This window comes from Xenia sp. Carnegie-2017, unplaced genomic scaffold (assembly GCF_021976095.1).
Source record: "Xenia sp. Carnegie-2017 unplaced genomic scaffold, XeniaSp_v1 HiC_scaffold_4, whole genome shotgun sequence".
Classification (NCBI taxonomy): domain Eukaryota; kingdom Metazoa; phylum Cnidaria; class Anthozoa; order Malacalcyonacea; family Xeniidae; genus Xenia; species Xenia sp. Carnegie-2017.
In genome coordinates this window covers 5692370-5704965 of record NW_025813504.1, presented here as the reverse complement: position 1 = coordinate 5704965, position 12596 = coordinate 5692370, and the positions used below count along the sequence as shown (strand labels likewise).

Sequence of the window (12596 nt, the reverse complement as noted above, 5' to 3'; positions counted from 1 at the left end):
ATTTTATGTAATTTCGTTATTTCCTTTGCTTATACGCTGGCAATAGTTTTTAATGTATGTTTTGAGTTGAAATTACAAAGTAAAAAATATTTCTTCTTGAGGGACTCAAACCATCGACCTTCAAATATAATCATGCACTGCTTATTAGTTCGATTCACTACTTGATTTGGCTACAGGATCATGCAAGGCTACGTAAGAAAGCTTTTAACTTTAAACATAAGCCGGTACCAAAGTATTTAACACAATAAAAACATAAAGGCAATGCTTAAAATATGGTGCAAAATCCAACAGGGCATCGAATCCTCGAACCTTGCATATACTCATGCGTTGCTTAAAGTCTCATCCACTAGAAGACTGGGTGACAAGATCATGCATGTCTAATACCTAAACAATTTGTTTGTAAAAATGAATAACAATTCCAATTTGCTCCTAAAGTTAATCAAACCTTGACCTTTGCTTATAGTTGTGCACATTTTTCAAATGATTTTGTACAGTAAAAAAATTGAACTTAAATGTTCTAGGAGGGGATCGAACCCTCGACCCTCGCATATACTCATGTACTGCTTATAAGTACGATGCACTAACCGATTGGGCTACAGGAGCAGGATGCCAACCTCAAACTATCATACCTTATAAACAAAAATTAATTCTTATGTATTTAAATAAGAAATTACACAACTTAGTTTAATTTGCTATTTAAAAATAATGTTTATGTATCGACATGGCATTACGAAGTAAAACTTTTTAAAACCCTTACAACATCTAAATAGTTGACTTGTTCCCAAAAACTTTTAGAAAGAGACAAGCAATAAAAATAATAAGTCCAGCAAGATAAAATTAAAATTATATTAAAGCAGTAAATTTGATTATGAGAAGTTGATATACTTATTTACGATCACAAATGCGACTACACGCGCGAGAAAATACTCTAGTCGATTTATATATTTATTGTAAATTGCAACTGGTATATTAGGGTGTAGCGAGGTTTGCAAAGTGTTACAAGCTTTTCTTTGCAAGGATACATGCTTATAGTTACCGAAAGTATAAGTATTATTCAACAAACCTAGGCATGTAAAATATGGAGAATACATTTAGTCAGCAATTGTCCAATGCCAATATGCCATTAGTTTTTGGTTTTATTAAGTGCACCTATTAATCATTGTTTACAACGTAGATCATGTAGCAGATGTACTCGTCCTTTGACAATACGATCAGATAACAATTAAGATATGAATAGTTGATTTCCAATGTAATTTTTTGAAAAGAATGAAAGATTTGCATTTCCATAAACACAGTATCCTAAAAGTATTCAATTACTGTGCTTGAAAAAGCTCCGGGAGAAATTATGGGACCTATGGCAAAGTGTTGGCTCGCTCTCTAGTGATATCATAATTTTAAACATTAATTATGAGCCCTGTGGCAAAGTGTTGGCTCGCTACCTGGTGACATCACGGTTTCAAACATCTACAACATCATTAAAATTTATTATAGCATGGAAAAAGTGATCTAATCTAAGACACACACAGTGCGAGAAAAAACTTTTACCTAATTGCAAATGTTTTCAAAACTTTGAGCAGTTTGGTGCACATGCTGGCCCACAGGAGAGTCTTAAACTTGGACTTTTTGGCATTTTCGCATTTTTGTGATAATACTTAGTTCGAAATGCACAAAGCAAAAAATTATTTTGTTTTGAAAATCTCGCACTCGTTTACACGTATACGAAATTACATGAAATTTTCATAGCTTGAGAAGACAGTCCATATTTGTAAGCAAGGGCTGTTTTGAAGCACATATTACAGCGGCTCTCTCACAGGTAAAAAACGTATCAGCAAACATTCAACTGCCAATTAAAATTAGTATAAGTGAGATTGCGCCTTGTTATAGAGGGTCAATTTTTTTTTCTATAAACATCGTGTTGACTGTACGAAAGAATGCAAAAATTTCTTTCTCTGCTAACAACCGCGTCACATGTTCTCTCTGACATTATCAAAAGTTTTTGCAGATGGATGGTGACGTTACTTTTGCCATCTAAAAAAAGTGCTAAGACGCCATCAGATATGGTGTGATTTAAGTATCGTGTGAGCTCATTAGGACAGAATTGAGTAGACAGAAAAAATAGTGTGATTATGAAAAAGATAAGAGACTGAAAAAATCATCCTAAAATATTTGCAGAGCTTAATAAAGAAAAAAGTTTGATGATTTTTGACAAATATATGCAATTAATTTCTAGTTAAATTATTTAAATAAGGCTATACAAATATCAAATTATAAGTTCGATTCTTGTACTAATTGGGCTTGCATTTGTACGATAAGGCCATACTAATATCAAACGATAATGTGTGTCTATATGTTGTGTCAGTTTATTGACCTTGTTCTGAATAAGTCTTCATATCATGCTCAACCTCATCCAATAATTGATAAGTATTATTCACGATGTAGGTGATGTCACTTTTGATTGGTCAAGTACCTGCAAATAATTCTCGATATCTGTAGGTATGACGTCATATGTACAAATAATATTTTCTACAATTGTGGATGCCATTAAAAGCAGGTTTTGAAAAAAAACTAACAACAGCTACATTTGCAACAGTTTCTAAAAACAATGCTGAAACTTTTTAAAAAAAACAATGCTGAAAACAACCAAAAAACGGCGATTTTAACTGTGAACGTATTTACAACGAGACAAAATTGAATGGTATTGCAAAAACTATAACTAGCGAAGGTTTAAAAAAATTTTCACATTGATATGTTTTAATAAAATTTCAGTTAGGTAAAGGGAATAACATAACGATTACTGAACTCGGCTTTCCCATGATATCAAGAATCATTCAGACCTTGGTAATGTTATCTTCCGAAGGAAACTTAGGTGTTCCATTTGTCTTGTGGGGTGTAGCAGTTTTGTCAATGGACCGTTTACACAATTCCCTCATATTTTCGTGGACAAGACCTCCTCTCCGTCACGAGATTAAAAAATTTATGAGAAGAATATTTTCGAAAAAGAAATTTAAGTAAAGAACATCATTTTTGTAAAACTTTAAAGTTGTAGAAGTAGTTATAGCGCTATCATCTAGTGCACATGAACTTAGCGTCAACATAGCAAGTGTAATTCGCTTTATTTATCCTACCGTGGAATTTCTTTTTTTCCAAGACACAAGTCCTTATTGTAACGTCAAATAATTTAGTTGCTTCTTATGAATCAATTGCCTTTTACACAATTACTTCCCTATCAGTCAAATAAATTAAAAATTCTGAAAGTTGTGTTCAATAAAACATGGTTTAGTCATCCAAAATGCTCTAGTATAAAATCTCATAAAAATCACTTTCTATGTGGGTTGCTAACAAAAACGTAGCTATCTAAGTGAGAAATCTGCACTAGAAAACACAAAACAGGCCGGACCATTCCATAATGCCTACAAAATAGAACAAATCTTGACTGAAATCAAAAAATTGTGAGATATCTCTATCAGATTTTAATTGATTTTAAATAACAACTAAAATTTTGTATTAATTATGTTTAAAATATAAATATAGAATGAATGGTCAATGGGTAACATGATTGAGGACGGATTAATACTTTATGTCCTCAACTCTTAAATTTGACCTAATATTTTTGATATACAATTAAAATACACGTTTATAAATATGATATACGTATGCAACAAATGAAAAGAAACATGGCTTCCCATATGAGCTACTAATTTATAGCTACGTACAGTCGATAGGATGTATATAAAAAAGTTGACCCTTTAAAACAAGACGCAATCGCACTTTATTAATTTTAATTGACAGTTAAATGTTTGCTGGTACATTTTTACTAGGAAGAGAGCTGCTCTAATATGTTTTTTAAAACAGCCCTTGCTTACAAAAATGAACTGTCTTTCCTAAGCTGTCAACACAGTAAAAACATAAAGGCAATGCTTAAAATATGGTGCAAAATCCAACAGGGTATCGAATCCTCGAACTTTTCATATACTCATGTAAGTCCCACTTACCCGAAGACTTTGTGACAAGACCATGCATGTCTATTGCCGAAACAATTTGTTTGTAAAAATGAATAACAATTCCAATTTGCTCCTGAAGTTAATCAAACCTTGACCTTTGCTTACAGTTGGCACATTTTTCAACAAAAATTAAACTTATCATGCTCCAGGAGGGGATCGAACCCTCGACCTTCGCATATACTCATTTACTGCTTATAAGTACGATGCACTAACCGACTGGGCTACAGGAGCATGTATGCAAAGAATTAGTTCTCAAGTATTTAATTAAGAAATTACACAACTTAAAGTTTAATTCGCTATTTAAAAATAACGTTTGTGTATCGACAAGACATTACGAAGTAACAACCTTTTTTAAAACCTTTTATCATCTACATTGTTGACTTGTTCCCAAAAACGTTTAAAAAGAGATAAGCAATAAAAATATTATGTCCAACAAGAGAAACTTAAAATTATATTAAAGCAGTAAATTTGATTATAAGAAGTTTATATGTTTATTTACGATCATAAATGCTAATGCCCGCGCGGGAAAATACTCTCGTTGACTCATACTTAATGCAAATTGCAACTGGGATATTAGAATGAAGCGAGGTTTGCAAAGTGTTACAACCTTTTCTTTGCTATGATACATGCTTATAGTTACTGAAAAAGGAAGTATTACGTCACAAACCTAAGCATGTAATATATGGAGAGATCACTTAGTCAGCAATTGTCCAATGCCATTATGCTGTTAATTTTCGGTTTTATTAAGTGTACCTGCTGTACAAGCTGCTATATAAGTGTATCATGGTTTACAACGTACATCACGTAGCAGATGTACTCGTCTTTTGACAATATGATCAGATAACAATTAAGATATGAATAGTTGATTTCCAATATAATTTTTTGAAAAGAAGGAAAGATTTGCATTTCCATAAACACATTACACTAAAAGTCTTCAATTACTTCCCTTGAAAAAGCGCCAAGAGAAATTATGGGCAAAGTGTTGGCTTGGTACCTAGTGACATCATGATTTGAAACAACTGTGACATCATTATTTATTTATTATAGCATGGAAAAATAATGTTATATAAGACGCACACTGTAAATGAAAAAAGTTACCTATTTGCAAAGGCTTTCAAAACTTGGAGCAATTTGGTGTGCGTGCTGACCCAAAGGAGTCTTTTACAACTTGGACTTTTTGGCATTGTCGCATTTTTTGTGATAAAACTTAGTTGGAAATGCACAAAGCAAAAAATGAATGTTTTGAAAATCTTCTACTAGTTTGCACGTATATGAAATTACATGAAATTTTGATAGCTTGGGAAAGACAATCAATTTTTGTAAGCAATGTCTGTTTTGCGTGAAATATTACAGCAGCTCTCTTACTGGTAAAAAATTTATTAGGAAACATTTAACTGCCAATTAAAATTAGTATAAGTGCTATTGCGTCTTGTTATAGAGGTTTTTATATATACTTCTTGTAGACTGCACGTAGTTATAAATAATTAGCTCATAACGGAAGCCATGTTTGTCTTCTTAATTTGCATACGTATCTCATGGTATAATCGTGTATATAAAAATGTTAGGTCAAGTTTAGAAGTTGAGAAGATATAATATCATCTGGATATAGGATTTAATAGGATTTTCCTAACAACAATTTCAAACGCAGTAGCAATGTCTAAAATCAACAATAGTGCTGGCTTAAAAAGAAATGTCTGTTACTTTTTGGTAATGCTTCAATCCTGGTGCGATCTAAACACAGGTTTAGTCACCATGCCAACATACATACGTTTTATCGCTAGTTAAGTCGCTCAAGTTTCTTCATGTTAAGCACGAATTTTTGCCATGATTGTATCAAGTGTTCCTTCTAAAAGCCGCCGCCGCCATTACTGAGGGACCAACACATTGAAAGATTTATTTGAAAAAGACAAACAAAATAATGGAAAAATAATTTGTTAAGATAATGCAGAAGGTGCAAAACAACCTTTGTCGTTATAGTAAAGTGAGTCAAAAAGGCATATCAACCGTGTAACTCCCGTTTGAATGCACAGTGTTTAACTCGTAAGAAAGGCTTGTAATTTTAAATTTGACCATTTTTAAAATCGGCAATGAAAGTATTTCATTAGTCGATACTTCTTGAAAAACAATTCACGCGACTCTAAGTATTTCCATGCAATTGGGTCTTTTTCCATAGTTTTACTATGACATAGTTAAATTCCCCACCACTTTCGCCCTCCAATACATCTCTGTTGCTGGACACGTGTACTTGTATATTTTACTTCATCAGGTAGTTGTTATGCAATGTGTTGAAACAGTAATTATTAAATTCTCCGGTATAGATACTTGGAATGTGTACATCTCATATTATCTTCCAGGTCTGTTTAGCATAATAGTATGCACAAAATATATAAACAGTGTTGTTCTACATGAACTAGAAATAACATTTGCTGAGGAATTTAAGAAATTATTCTCATCTCTATAACAGTCTACCAGCTTTGAATAAATAATACTCATTAACTACACGTCTTATCTTAGTCTGTTTTAATCGACTTGCTTTCTTTGGTCATTATCAATGATACATCATGTAATGAGATAAAAATAGACATAAAAGCCAAAAAGGTCTTTATGGGGCTTTTGAATCACCATAGAATCGATCATTTAAGGAATACGATGTTTCCAATTATGGTTTCTCTTTTTTCGCTAATCATTCGGTAGAAAGTTAGTTGTTAAAGAGCTTTTTCTGCTCTTATTGCCATAAGGGAAAGATTAAATGTTCAGACAAAGTTTAGGAAAGTGAAATAGCAGAGTAATGTACTTCATTTTTTAGAGTGCAGGTCAACTGCTAGTGATTTAAAGTTTCAAAAACATAAAATCTGTAATTTACCATTTTAGTCTCTATATTTTAAATTAAAAGCAAAGGGATAGTGATAAGAGATTACGTATAGTACCTCCCATGCAGAACAATAGCCTTTGGCAATGTTTCAGATTGAGCATAGTATCAAAGTTTCCAATATAGACACTCGATATGATTATAGCACTCGCCATTGTCATCTATTTAAACGTTTACACGCCAGCTCGCCAAATTCGTAAATTTTTAACCTTGTTTGTGCATGCATTCCTTAAATACATACGTTATTGATTATAACAAGGCTATCAACGAGTAGCTAATAATAAGAGTATTTAGCTCATACATATAACAGGCATTCATACATATACATATAAATAAGTTAAATATAACTCAATATACAGTCGCTCACTTGACGAGCACTTTTATAATCTTCCAAAAAATTGTATGAGACACTGAAAATTAAGTTTTAAATTGTACTCTAATTCATCATTATAATTTTTCTCTGAAAGGCTTTCATAAATGAAACAATATTAATCTTAAAAATTTATCAATATATATGATGCTTAAATTTTACAAAAATCATCTGCGTGCCATTTATCATTCGATCTCATCGCTCTATATCATTGTTTTATATCATATATTCAATATCGATACAGTTTGCGAGATCGCCTCTGCATTGCTGTAATGAACGATTCTAAAGACGATTTTACGAAGAAAGCTTGTATTTTTTGTTGTTTAAGGTAAAATTTACTATGAATTCATCATCAAATGAGAGCGAAGTGGGAAAGTGCGTTCTATTTGGAGGATTATCTGAAGACGTGGTGCTAAAATACAAAAATCGATCTCATATATTGAGTCAAATCATTTTAAGCATTTTCTATGTTTTCCTTATGTTTCTAACAACAATTCTAAATGCAGCTACAGTATTTGCTATCAGAAATAGTCCGAGTTTGAAAAAAAATCTTTGTTACTTTTTGGTGATGCTTCAATCCTGGTGCGATTTTGCCACGGGTTTAGTCAACATGCCAGCAAACGTGCTTTTTATCGCTGCTGAACTTACTCAAGCACTTTCATGTCAAGCAGGGATGTATGGTACGCTTATATCAAGTGTCCCTTCTGGAGTGTCTTTTGAATGATGGTTGCTTTAAGTTTTGAAAGATTTACGAGCATCGTACATCCTACTTTTCATCGCAACAGACTTACGCAAAATCATTTTTGATTTATTTGTCTGTAAATATTGTAATTTTCTCTGCTACAACTTTTCATCGCCGTTTTGGCTTAAATTGTTTTACATGAGCTTTACTTTCTACCGATTACTTTCTCTAACAACAATTGGATATTTCTACGTCTGTATGTACCAGACAACAAAAAATAGGTTTTTACAAGAGAGGCAAAAAGTAGGAACAGTTGATACATTTAATGTAGGAAACGCCATTGCCAAAAACAAGATCATTCGAGATTTAACCATTCAAAAGAAACTAGCGAAAACTTGTTTTCTGACTTGTGTTGCATATGTGTGCTGTTATCTTCCTTTGGTCTTCATTATTTCGGCGAGATTTTGGTTTGAAACAAACAGCTTGCCTTTATTGCGTCAATATCAAGGGTGGGGTCTTGCTATTTCATCAATGAATCCTAGTCTCAATTCAGTTATCTTTTTCTGGACAAGACCAGTTCTTCGACGCGAGATGATAAACCTCACAAAAAAGTTTTTTTCATAAAAATTGTCTTGATTAATGAAAACTGTCGTTGTAAATTTATAGTTTAATTAATATGTTCAATAACTCCTCCTTCTTCATATTATTAACAATAGAAATATTTAGTTCTTCTTTTAAACATGATAAAATATAAAATAAAGATTTAGAAATGTGAAATTTTTCGTGAACAGCCAACATTAACGACTCAGTCATGTATAATCGGTATAGCAATAAACAAGTCTTCAAACTGATTGGAACTCCCACATTTGCTCTCGTTTAATAATTTATAAAATGAACCTGTCATTAATGAGCTGAATCTTTCACTATTTTTTCTTTACTTTATTTCAAATATTGTGAAAATCTTCCAAACTTAAGGGACTAGTCTCCAGTTTGGGGTGTTTTCTATAGTCAATTGAGCTGAAATGAATACGGAGCTTTCTATTGATTTGACCAATTTTTCTCTCGTGATATTGCTCCTTTTACAATGCGCAAAAGTGCGTATCATCGATTTTCTTGATAATTTTTATCGTTGCGTAATTTTGTTATCTATATGTTATTTATATGTAGAAGGATAATTTTAATCGTCCAAAAAGATATTTCTTTTTAATTCTTGCCAAAAAGGATTAAGTGTATCACGAATACTTAATTTGAAGGATGATGATATTTGATCAAGCAATTGTGGTTTTCTTTTGAAAAAGTAGCTACAGAAATATCGCTTTTAACATTAGTGCTTGTCTGTTTGCCGCCTCTCGAATGACGTATACATTAGCTTAAAAGCAAAGCAATTATGACAGATTTGACTTTATCGACATTGTGACAAATCTGTCTTTTTTTCTGGTTATAAAAGTGCGAAACAAAAAGTTATATATTTCTTAACAGTGAAAATGATTATTTCTCGATATTTTTACTTCGAGTGCCAAGTTTGGCGACTTATCCATTATATAAATCAGTCATCTTGTTGAACATTTAAATATGTATGTTCGTAATTCGTATTTAATCCTATGCCTAAGATTCACATGTGTTTTCTGAATCATCATTTTTTATTGCTTAGCCAATATGATTCACTAGTGAATGAAATTAAGTGTAATAGGTACATAAGGTCCTATTAATGTATTCAATAAAATTTTGCTTTTCACCTGCACATGCAGCAAAGTCGCCACCTGGATTTTCAGTCAATAGGGACAGTTAGGAAGAGTGATAATTTGGGGGGTCTCATTATCATATATGCATGTTACAATCCTTTGAAAACAATGGACTTCAAAACTTTACAGCGTATTTTAAATATATGAATACGAGTTTCTTCTTAACTCTCCCATTGTCAATGTTCCTACGCGCACTATGCCCTTTGGCTAACTCCTACACAGCTCATTTTTTAAAACATGTTATCCTTTTACGACAATAGTATTTATTTTTATTTGATCGGAATAAAATATAACTTATTAGTTTCCACTATCCATAGTTTGAAGGAAGACCAAAAATTATTTATATCTTTTCATAGAATCTTAGGAACGCAGCAATTACTAGACGTTTCAGATAATAACATTTTCCTATTGCATACATGTTTCAATCTTTTTTTTGTACGAATAAAATAATCTTTGATGTTTACACTAAAATAAATAATGATACTATTAGTTAAGAAATAAAGATGGTTACTGTGTTCGCACAAGCTTATTCAAATCTAGGAGATCTTTAGGAGTGCTCTAGAGCAAATCAGTCTGAGAGCGAATGGCAGAGAGAAGGGCTCGAGAGCAGATCAGCCTGAGACCGAAGTTTAAGGGTCGCACCTGCTCCAGAGTTCTCACTAATATCTCAGAGGTATGCATAAGCCAGTTCAAACACGGCTATAGACCAATCACTGTATGCGTTTTATTGTTATTATTTTATAATGTGAGATGATACATGGCGATGATGTATTTTTCAGGATTGAGTAAAGAGCCCAAGCATTTTGATGAGCTCATAAAGTATTTGAAATGGAAACGACCACACTTTCTCTTTTGTATTACCTCATCAAATAACAATAAAAAGTCTCTTCTCTCATTTAATGTTCAGTAATGCATTTTTAAATGAAACAATTAAATTTTCCTATTTTTTCTATTAACGGAAAATATTTCACACATTTTAATTTTATGCCATAGCAAATCTCAACACAGTTTCTCAATTGTTGTTATGCCAAAACAAAAACTTACGGTGTAATGGTGTGCAGCCTCATCGGCTCTTGTCAGTCCTTTTGTAGTGGTTATCAAAAGAGGAATCGACCAATGAATTTGGTGATGGGTGATCACATTATTGACATTATGCATTTTAGTTATAAACGTCAGGCACTTCAAGTTAACGACAATTTTTTTAAAGTAAACATGTTTTGGCATGCTTATGCCATCTTCAGTAGAAGAAATGATTATGATATCTATTTGCAGTTATGTTTATATTACTAGAAGTTGCTATCGCAAGGGGGAGTGCTGCCCCGACCCCTTGTCCGGAATGAATTACACGGTTCAGACCGTAGTCACAGACATTGAACCACATCCGTGCACAGCATTCTAGGTGGTTTCATACATACATGATTGGGTGATTAGAATGATAGACTAAGTAATCTTACATGCGTGTCTCTTTAACGTGTCTCGTTGGTAAGTTTATTTGGCCATGTTTAGAGTTTTCTTTCTATCTGAAAGCCGGTTTACACGTTCCGCTTTATCAGATGCGATTGTTTCGGTTCCGTCTTTTGATTGCTTGTTCAGACGGTCAGATAGTTTTGTTGTTATTTAGATACGTTTAGATATTTATAATCTTGAGAGCAGCCATTTGTGTTGTCCTGTAATTTATTGATATATTTGCGTACTTTTCTTCTTGTTTCCAAGTCTTTTTCAAACATATATAATTTGGCTAGTCGGCTTCCTCTGATCTTGTCGGTCAGATGAGAATAGAACAAGTTCTATTTCTATCCTCTGTTTTAGATTGACGGATCCGACTGTCGGAGACTAACTTCATTTGTGCTCGCACGATCCGTTTTTAGGATCCAACAAAATGGATCCGACAAATCGGAACGGGCCTTAATCAAACGTGACATGCCTTCTTTAGTCCAGTAGATTTATGGTTGAACCTTGAACTAATTCCCACAAAAGCTCACTCTTCAAAAATATCTTTCCTTTCATGTACAGAACAACATATTAAAAGTCCCACATGATCTGAGGCCGGCAACTTCGTAAAATAATGTTTTCTGTGAAATTATGACATGAAAACGAGGCTATAAACAAGAATTACAAAATAACACTGCTTTGACCTAACGAATATCATATTTGATTATATAAATCTGCAGCGTGGCTATTAAAAATCATGTTAAGTCTTCAACGACCGAAAAAAAGGAATCCTTTAGGTTACATAGTAATACAAGAGTGTCACTAAATTTACATATGGTTGATATAGTGTACTTTGATTTACAAAGACATTTCTGTCATTTCATACTTTTGTTAATCATCTTCAACATCAACACCACTGTTAGTGCAACCAGTACCTCTACATTGACCACATGCCATTGTGCAGTGAAGTCCATTTTTACGACAGGTACATCTTGCAGTTGAACAATTTGTGGTACAGTTGCATCAAATCATATTAAGCAAGTTTTCAGGAGCTGCTGGAAGATCAGTTGTTCTAGGTACGATAACATAACCACACATTTTCCAACCAAATGCATCAATCAACAATCCTCCGTCTTGACTCTGCCATTGCTTAACTTGAAGAAAGACTGTCAATGAATGATACTTGGCTGCACTAGATGTTGGGGGAAGACTTTTGGGCTCTACCATTCGGCCTTTAGTGCACACCTTCTCGTAGTACTTCCTGTGGCGCAAACTGTCTAGAGTCTCGCCTTTTTTTCCTCCATACATGCAGACCAAGGCATTTTCACCACTCTGGATAACCGTATTCATGCTGACGTTTGAAACTTCAAATGCTGATGCTTGTTCACGGAAATAGTTTGAATCTGTGAATTTCTTAAGAGGTGCCGATTTTCCAAGGCCAAAGGGCCGGGATGTCGTGTCACAACCAGCAATAGCATGAAGAAACAAAATTTTTTCACAT

The 12596-nt window shown here is 33.2% G+C and overlaps 1 non-coding gene across 1 annotated transcript; it reads right to left on the bottom strand.

The window, feature by feature from the left end:
* Nucleotides 1–4142: 4142 nt before the first annotated feature.
* On the bottom strand, nucleotides 4143–4232 carry Trnai-uau. The gene is given in 2 exon segments: nucleotides 4143–4178; nucleotides 4195–4232. It is a non-coding gene; the product is annotated as a tRNA-Ile (tRNA).
* Between the last annotated feature and the right edge of the window lie 8364 nt (nucleotides 4233–12596).